Here is a 9489-nt window from a genome sequence, read left to right as displayed (position 1 = left end):
CATTGAAGATAACTATACTTTCATTCCTCAGCTCTGCAGAAGCAGCTTTCATGTGGAGGGTGACTACATTCACTGGACCAAACAAACAGGTGAAAGTATGCTGCATAATTGGGTCCAGTTTTTAAACACCATAACCCTGTAAGTGGTGAAAACAGAGCAGGGTTAAACACAGTAGTTAACTTATGTGAATCTTTTCGACTGACAGCAGCACAGAGCATGCTGCTAAACAAAGGTCTAACTTTTATTCCCTCTCTCCATAGGTCTAGTCACAAATGTCTAAAGGATCAGACTAAGCTTGACCTGCAAAATTATCATAGGAAATTGAAATTGTCTGTTTATTATAATAACAAACCAGATTCTGTACACCTTCCCTTCATTCCCAGGTCCACCTGGGTTCCCTCTGCTGCACAGCTCCCTCCTGAAATCACAAATTTGACACAATTGGATAATGAATATTTTCAAAAAACTATAGAATAGGCTGGACTAAATCCAACCTTAGCAAATGGGAAACTGAAGCACTCCGTCAGTTGGGTGAAAATGAAAAAATTGTGATAAAACCTGCAGATAAAGGGAGCGCAGTGGTCCTCATGGACAGGAAGGATTATCTGTGGGAGGGACACAGACAGCTTAATGATCAAAATTATTATACCAAACTAGACAGACCTATTTATAAGGATACCATACCAGTAGTGAATACAATTCTTTTATCATTATATAATTAGAAATTTATTAACCACAAGCAAATGACCTACCTCCAGGGAAATAAAGAACCCAGAATGCGTAGATTTTACCTCTTGCCCAAAATCCACAAAAAAAGAGAGTCTTGGAGCCTCCCTTACTGCATCCCCCCGGGGCGCCCAATTGTCTCCGATTGTGAGAGTGAGACCTACCGCACAGCGGAATTCATAGATTATTATTTAAATCCTCTCTCGATATTGCACCAAAGCTACATTAAGGACACGTTCCATTTTGTGGAAATTATTAAAAATATTACAGTTCCGCCATCAGCTTTTCTTTTTTCCCTCGACGTCACAGCGCTGTACACCAATATACAGACCGCAGAAGGATTATTGGCTGTCAAAAATATTTTCCAAAAATACCCCAATAGCAAGAGACCGGAGAAGGAGCTCCTCCAACTCCTGGAAATTAATTTAACCAAAAATGATTTTGAATTCGATGACCAATACTTCCTACAGACCAGGGGGACAGCGATGGGGAAACGGTTCGCTCCTGCCTACGCTAATATATTTATGGCCGAATGGGAAGAAAAAGCATTAGCAGCATGTGACAAAAAAACGTTATATTATTTCCGCTTTTTAGACGACATATGGGGCATATGGGAATATTCGATAGAGGATTTTGAACAGTTTATGCTTACCTTAAATGGGCAGAGGGACTCCATTAAATTAACTTCAACCATTAATCAGGACTCAATTGACTTCCTGGACACGACGACCTTCAAAGGGGATGACTTCTCCTCAACACACAGACTGGATGTCAAAGTTTTTTTCAAAAAAACAGACACGCATGCGCTGTTGTTCAGGTCCAGTCACCACCCACGCCATACCTTTGCTGGTCTGATAAAGTCTCAACTATTGAGATTCAAAAGAATATGCAACAGAATAACAGATTTTAAATCAGCAACTAAAATTCTATTCTCCGCATTGGCCACTAGGGGGTACTCCCGCACCATGCTACGACAGGCTTTGAGGACTTTCACTCAGCCTAAACCAATTTGTCTGGACCCACTCCTGCCCATTATTGTAACATATTCTGCAGAAAATGTGAAATTGGTCAAAAAATTAAAAAATAATTTTATTTCCTCTGGAGGTAACAGCGTTTTTCTGAAGGACCACAGGCTCATTGCAGCCTTCAGAAAAAACAAAAATTTGAGGGACATTTTAGTCAAGGCCAAACTCAGACCTTTACAAGCCCAGAGGACTAGGGCACAGGGGGATTTCTACAGGAGTTACAAAACTGTACAGAATCAAAGCTCAAAAGAGGTTTTCTTAACCCAAAATTATACGACTGTACATCAGAAAAATATTATTTACTTAATTAGATGCTCACAATGTTCCAAGCAATATGTGGGGGAATCAGGGAACTCTTTATTGACCAGGTTTACCCAGCACAGGTACAATATCAACAGACAAAAAAATCTACACATCCCCTTAGTCCAACATTTTGTGGACCACGGCTGGACCAACCTCAGGGTCACCATTCTGGAGTCCAATCCAGCATGGTCGGTCCAGCAACGTAGGAGAATGGAGAGGTCTTGGATCCAAAAGCTGGGCACACACGTGCCCAACGGCCTAAATGAGAGATAGGATAGGGGGGAATTAGTCTAAAGTCCATGGTTCGTGCTTCAAAAAAAAAATTCCTAACCCCCCTAACCCTAACCCCCCTAACCCCGTTCCAGCAACATTGTTCTAACCTTAAGATGACGTTCCAGCAACGTTATGCTAACGTTCCAGCAACATTGTTCTAACCTTAAGATGACGTTCCAGCAACGTTATGCTAACATTCCAGCAACTTTATGCTAACGTTCCAGCAACGTTGTTCAAACCTTAAGATGACGTTCCAGCAACGTTATGCTAACATTCCAGCAACGTTATGCTAACGTTCCAGCAAAGTTTTTCTAACCTTAAAATGACGTGCCAGCAACGTTAAGCAAATTGGACATTTCAACGTTTTTAGGACATTTCAAATGAACGTTCCTACAATGTTCTTAGAACATATTTTTACATTTTTATATTTTTAACATACAATTTTTGGGGAACGAATGTTCCTCAAATTTATACTAACCTGAATATAACGTTCCAGCAACAGTGTGCTCACCTTAAGATTAATATTCTAGCAACATTTTGCTAACCTTAAGATAATGTACCAGCAATGTTATGCTAAGCTTAGGATAACATTCCGGCAACTTATGCTAACCTTAAGATGACGTTCTAGCAACATTATGCTTAATGTTCCAGCAACATTTTTCTAACCTTAAGATGACGTTCCAGCAACGTTATGCTAACTCTTCCAGCAACGTTATGCTAACGTTCCAGCAACGTTATGCTAACTCTTCCAGCAACGTTGTTCTAACCTTAAGATGACGTTCCAGCAACGTTATGCTAATGTTCCAGCAACGTTTTTCTAACCTTAAGATGACGTTCCAGCAACATTATGCTAACATTCCAACAACGTTTTTCTAACCTTAAGATACCATTCCAGCAACGTTAAGCAAATTGGACATTTCAACGTTTTTAGGACATTTCAAATCAACGTTCCTACAATGTTCTTAGAACATATTTTTGTTAGCTGGGTAGTAGCCAATTAGATTTTGTAGACCCAGTCCCCCAGCCGATCTATCCTTGCAAAGCAGTGCACAACTTGCCCTTGGTCGTTTACCAGCCCAGATGAATGATGAAATAATGTAATTTGGACTTCCGGTGCACCTTTACAATGGCTGCAGCATAAAAAGTGAGCTCCCCGACTTTAACTTTTGAATGCCCTGTTTACTTGTCAAAAAGCAACTGGCATACTGGTTAAACATAATTTGGAAAGGGTGAAGAGTATGCCGAGAGGAAAGTTAGGAAGAAAGTCTCAAAAACCTGAGGTACACGCCAGTGGAAGTGAAGACGAAGACACGTTAGCATCAGAGCTAGCAGATCAGGGCGAAGAGGCCACTCAAAATATGGCGAGCCTGGAGAAGATACTTTGTGAACTGAGAGATTTCAGTTGGGAAAATTCAGTCACTCTAAAAGAAATTAAGGAAGACTTTAGGGTGGCTAATAACAGGATTGATAATGCCAAGAAGCGGATATTGGAGGCCGAGAAGCGTTTGCAGTGTGTTGAGGATGCTACACTGGAACTCCTGGAAGGGAGGGAAAATGTCAGGATTCACGGTGTAAAGGAGGGAGCGGAGGACAACGCCATGTCAATGATTGATTTTATTGAGAATCTCCTGAGAGAAAAGTTGGAGCTGCCTCCATCACTTAACCTCCAGATCAAGAGAGCCCAACGGGCGCTTGTGTCACGCCCCCCCCCCCCGGATTCCCCACCGAGGTCCATCGTGGTAAGATTCATGAGTTTTAGAAGCAAAGAATTGATAATAAAGATAGCATGGCAGAAAAGAGGCTTCGTGTACAGGGAGAAGAAGGTGTTTCTGGACCATGACTACGCTCTGGAGGTATTGAGAAAGCGGAAGGAGTATGCAGAGGCAAAGAAAGTTTTGAAGGAGAAGAAAATACGCTTCCAAACACTGTTCCCGGCAAAACTACGGGTGTTTTACGAGGGAGAAATCTGCGTCGCACAACTCGGCTGAAGAGGCGACTAAGGACATGGTGAGGAGAGGGTTTCAGGTGGAGGTGGTGAAACCCATGGAGAGTGGACTAGAGAGGGTCAGGCGCCTAACCTGGCAGGATAGCCGAGCTAAAAAGGATTAACCATTAAAAGAGACAGAATCCGGATTTAAACAAAAACGGCAAACCATTAAGAGGTTCTAGGACAAAATCAGATGGACTTTGGATTTAGGCACAAGGTTTGAATAGTTTCTGTGTACTTGGATTATGATCTGCACATGATTAAGGTGAGAAATGGACATCTATTCATTTGAGTTGTGTTGAGTTAAAAGAGCGATTTCCTCTATATATTTTACCAAAAGTCGGAGAGACTTTTATTTTGCTGTGGCTAACTCTTCAGTTTATTTCCTTTTATATATCAGATAGGGTCAAAACGCAGACCCCACGCAAGGAAGTTTTCTGGTTTTTCACTAGTTCATTAGTGATTAGTTTTGTCATTAATGTTTAGGGCAGTTTGCCAATTTTGTAGCATAAGGGGTAAGCATAGGACGGAGGAGACAGAAAATCAGCGATTATAGCAACCCAGAAAGATTATTAAACATAGCATCATATAATGTAAATGGGATACTCAACCCAATTAAAAGATCTAACATACTAGGCAAAATTAAGAAAGAGGGGGTGGGGGTGGCTCTGCTGCAGGAGACCCACCTGTCAGAGAGGGAGCATGAAAAGCTTAAACGAAATGGATTTAAAGTATTTTCTTCATCCTATAGAACAGGTCATAGGAGGGGAGTGGCCATTGTAATATCAGGGAAAACCACTTTTGAAAAACTTTCAGAAACATCTGACAGACAGTTTATATTAATTAAGGGGAGGTTGGAGGGAGAATTGGTCACTATTCTCAATGTATATGTGCCCCCAGGGTCAGACTGGATATTTTACAGGCAAATGTTCAATTTGATGACATCAGAGGGGGAAGGCATTTTGATTTGGGGAGGAGACCTAAATCTCAGAATAAACCCACAACTCGACTGTTCGGGCAGTGGGATACAGAAGTCCACAATTAGCAGAAAATTCAGAGGGCTATTGGCAGAGCTGGGAGTAATCAATGTATGGAGAGAACTAAACCCTAAAGGAAGAGACTACACTTTTTTCTCATCACCCCATTCAATATATTCAAGAATAGATTATTTCTTAATGTACAGTAAGGACTGTTATAGTATTGAAAAATGAGAATTTGGGATAAGAGACCTATCAGACCATAGTCCAGTATATTTGACTTTAGCTATGTCAAGAGAAACAAAAGCAACACTTTGGAGGCTGAACATAAATGTTCTAAAAAGGACAAATGAAGGAGGAATTGGTTGAGGAAATTCAGACTTATGTAAGGGAAAATGATAATGGAGAGGTGTGTCCATCGGTGCTGTGGGATGCGGGCAAAGCTGTGATTAGAGGGAAACTAATTGCTAAATCAGCATATTTGAAAAGGCAAAAACAGGAAAAACTCAATAAACTAGAATCAGATCTTAAGAATCTAGAAAAGCAACACAAAAATTAAGTGGATGAGAAATTAAACCAAGAAATCAAAAGGGTTAAAACAGAAATAAATTACATCCTAGCACAGGAGATTCAAAAAAAGTTGATGTACTTGAAACAGAGGTATTACGAAACAGGAAGTAAGTCGACAAAACTGCTGGCCTATAGGTTAAAAAAGCAAATGGCAATTAATAATATTTACAAAATCAGGGATCCATTTACTAATTTGACAAAATATATGACAGAAGAGATACATAATTGTTTTGGAATGTACTACAAAAATCTTTATTCTCAACCAGACATAAACAATAAGTATCAAATACTCTCATTGTTAGATTCTTTAAATTTGCCAAGAGTAACTGAGAACCAGAACTCAAATCTGACCAAGGAGATCTCGACTGAAGAAGTCAACTCGGCAATTTCGAAGCTGAAGACAAATAAGGCTCCAGGCACGGACGGATATACATCTGAGTTTTATAAAGTGCTGCGGGAACCATTGATCCCCCTGCTTAAAAATGCATTTAACTGGGTACTCAAAAAGGGAGAAATCCCAAACTCCTGGAAGGAAGCCTTCATTTCGCTTATTCCAAAAGAAGGAAAGGACAAATTGGAATGCTCTAATTATAGACCAGTGAGTGTTCTTAACCAAGACTACAGACTATTCACTGCCATTCTAGCCAGATGTTTAGAAACATTTTTGCCAGGACCAGAATGGATTTATAAAACAAAGACAGACACAGGATAATATTCAGCGCACATTGCATGAAATGCAGAACATAATCAAAAAAAGATTAGAAGCAATAATAGTGGGACTGGATACAGAAAAGGCATTTGACTCTGTCAGGTGGGATTTCCTGTATATGGTGATGGAGCGATTTGGTTTCCATGAAACTTTCGTCAAAACTATTCAATCTCTCTCCTTCATACTAGAACGTGGATGTCGTCAAGGCTGCTCAATTAGCCCTCTCCTCTTTGCTATCTATTTGGAACCCCTGAGCCAATGGATAAAACAAAACAAAAATATTAAAGGTGTAGACATAGAGGGGGATGAACAGAAAATAGCATTATTCGCGGATGACGTGTTAATATACCTGACGCAACCCACTGAATCTCTTCCAGCACTCATGTCAACACTTGAGGACTTTGGTTTATTATCAGGCTATAAATTGAATGTGAAAAAGACACAGGTCCTCACATTCAACTATGTTCCGGATCGTGCAGAAAGAGAAGGATTCAAATTTAATTGCGATTCAAAATCCATTAAATATTTGGGAGTCAATCTACCCCAAGACCTATCTCAACTGAAATCCATAAATTATGATTCATTAATTTCAAAAATAAAATCTGATATGGTAAAATGGAACCTAATCCCATTCACAAGCTTAGCTTCAACGGTAGAAGTGATCAAAATGAACGTTCTTCCAAGGTTTTTGTATTTATTCTAAACTCTGCCAGTAGAAGTAAAAGACAAAGAATTTACAGAATGGGACAGGTTCATCTCCCGATACATTTGGCAAGGAAAAAGACCACGGATAAGATATAGAACTCTACAGCTTCCCAGAGTTAAAGGGGGACTAGCCCTGCCCTGTTTTAAGAGATATTACCAGGCGGGGCAACTAAAAACTATGTGGAACTTGTGCAATCCTGCCTACAGTGCGGGATGGAAAGACATCGAAGGCCATACATCAACCACCATTCCAATACAAGCTATAATAAATAATAAAAAACTGAGAAAGCATCTTAATGAGGAACTATATCCATGGTTGGGTCTATCCCATAACATTTGGTTTGAGATTATAGCAAAGAATAACCTTATAGAGCAGAGTAGGTTACTGCGGTGGATTGCACATGATTCAGATTTTACACCTAATACAATGGATGGGAGCTTCAGAAGATGGGGAGGGGGGCCAACAGTATTCTGGGAGCTCTTTAAGAAGAGAAAATTATAAGTTTTCAAGACCTAAAGAATCAATTTGGTTGAAAAAATCAGGATCTCTACAGATATTTGCAGATGAGGCATTATATGCAGCAAACAAAAAAGTCCAGTTTAGATGAGGTAGAGTCTGGAATAATTAAATTATTCATTTTAGCATAAGAATCAGATCTGGGCAAGAAATTAATCTCAAAATTATATAAAGACGTGGAGAATTTAAAAGGTCACAATACAGTATATATAAAAGAAAAGTGGGAGAACTTGGGGGGAAGGAGATTGTCGAAGGAGGAATGGGAAGAGATCAATGAACAACAATGGAAGACATCATGTTCCCTCTCATGGAGAGAATATGGTTGGAAGAACATAGTAAGATATTTTATTACACCAGCACAACAGAAATCTCAGGATACGAGATGTTGGAGACTATGTGGAGAAAGTAAAACCAATCATTTTCATATATTTTGGGAAAGCTCCTCTATTATACCTTATTGGCTCGAATTAAAGAAATGCATGGAAAAAGTTATGAAGATGGAACTTCCATTTACATTTTTTGATTTGTACTTGGGAAAAAGGGAACCAGAAAATAATATATTTGGGGGATAAATATTTATTCAGAGTAATATTAGTGGCAGGTAAAAAAGCCATCACCAGGAAGTGGCTGAAAACTGAGGTGCCTAAAATGGAGGATTGGGTTGAAGTAATGTATAACATCTACAGGATGGAAAAGTTGACTTTCTTAGTTAGACTAGAATCAGATAAATTTAGGAATTTCTGGAGTAACTGGGTTGATTTCGTAACTCCATTGAGAATAGACTTTATTTGGTGAAAACATTGTATTTTTTGGATCCCCAATGTGGACTGAAGTGAATAATTTACTCTTTTCAAGTCTACTGAGGTTTGTGTTTAATTGTGAAATTTTTGTGTTTGATCCCCGGTGTGAAATATTTGTATGCTCTGTATACGTGGAGAACATATGTGTCAGATGTTAAATGCTAATGGGACAATGCTGAATGGAATCAATAAAAAAGTTAATTTTAAAAAAAAAGAAGAAATAATGTCATTTTTTTCACATCAACTGTGAAAAAGGATTTGGGAAGGAAGATGGGCAGACATTGAAAAACATACAAGTATCTTGGTAACATTCATTTTTATAATTTGTATCCTACCAGCCAGGGACAATGGCAGGTAATTCCATCTTTGTAAATCGGACTTGACCGTCATTGTCAAGGAAGTAAGATTTTGCTCTTGCATTGTTCGTAAGGCTCGTGTAATTGTAATGCCAAGGTATTTAAATCCTGTGTTGGCTATTTTAAAGGGTAGAGTTGATGGCGATATATCTACAGCTAATTGGTTGATTGGGAAGTATTCGCTTTTAGAGATATTTAGCTTATATCCGGACAGACGACCGAAAGAGTTTAGCAAAGTCAGGATACGTGGGATGCTTGCCAAAGATTCACTTACATAGAGAAGCAGATAACGAAACCTGATGTTTTATTCCCCATCTTTCAATCCCCCCCAAGTCCCTCCTCCATTTTCAGAGCAGCTGATAGTGGTTCAATCGCTAGCGCAAAAAATAACAGGGATAGCGGGCACCCCTGTCGTGTTCCCCGAAAGAGTGGGAACAGAGTAGAACGTTGGTTGTTTGTGCAAACAGAGGCACAGGGAGAGGAGTAGAGTAATCTGACCCATGAAATTAAGTTAGTATTAAAACCAAACTGTCTCAAGGAA

At 39.4% G+C, this 9489-nt stretch overlaps 1 long non-coding RNA gene across 1 annotated transcript; it reads right to left on the bottom strand.

Moving 5' to 3' along the window:
- Positions 1 to 112: 112 nt before the first annotated feature.
- Positions 113 to 658, bottom strand: LOC114568814 (uncharacterized). The gene is made up of 3 exons (XR_003694327.1): positions 559 to 658; positions 353 to 418; positions 113 to 136 (listed from the first exon to the last, which is right to left on the bottom strand). It is a non-coding gene; the product is annotated as an uncharacterized LOC114568814 (long non-coding RNA).
- Between the last annotated feature and the right edge of the window lie 8831 nt (positions 659 to 9489).

Source organism: Perca flavescens, chromosome 14, assembly GCF_004354835.1.
Source record: "Perca flavescens isolate YP-PL-M2 chromosome 14, PFLA_1.0, whole genome shotgun sequence".
NCBI lineage: Eukaryota > Metazoa > Chordata > Actinopteri > Perciformes > Percidae > Perca > Perca flavescens.
The sequence above is the reverse complement of the archived record's forward strand: the minus strand, read 5'-3'. Positions and strand labels throughout refer to the sequence as shown.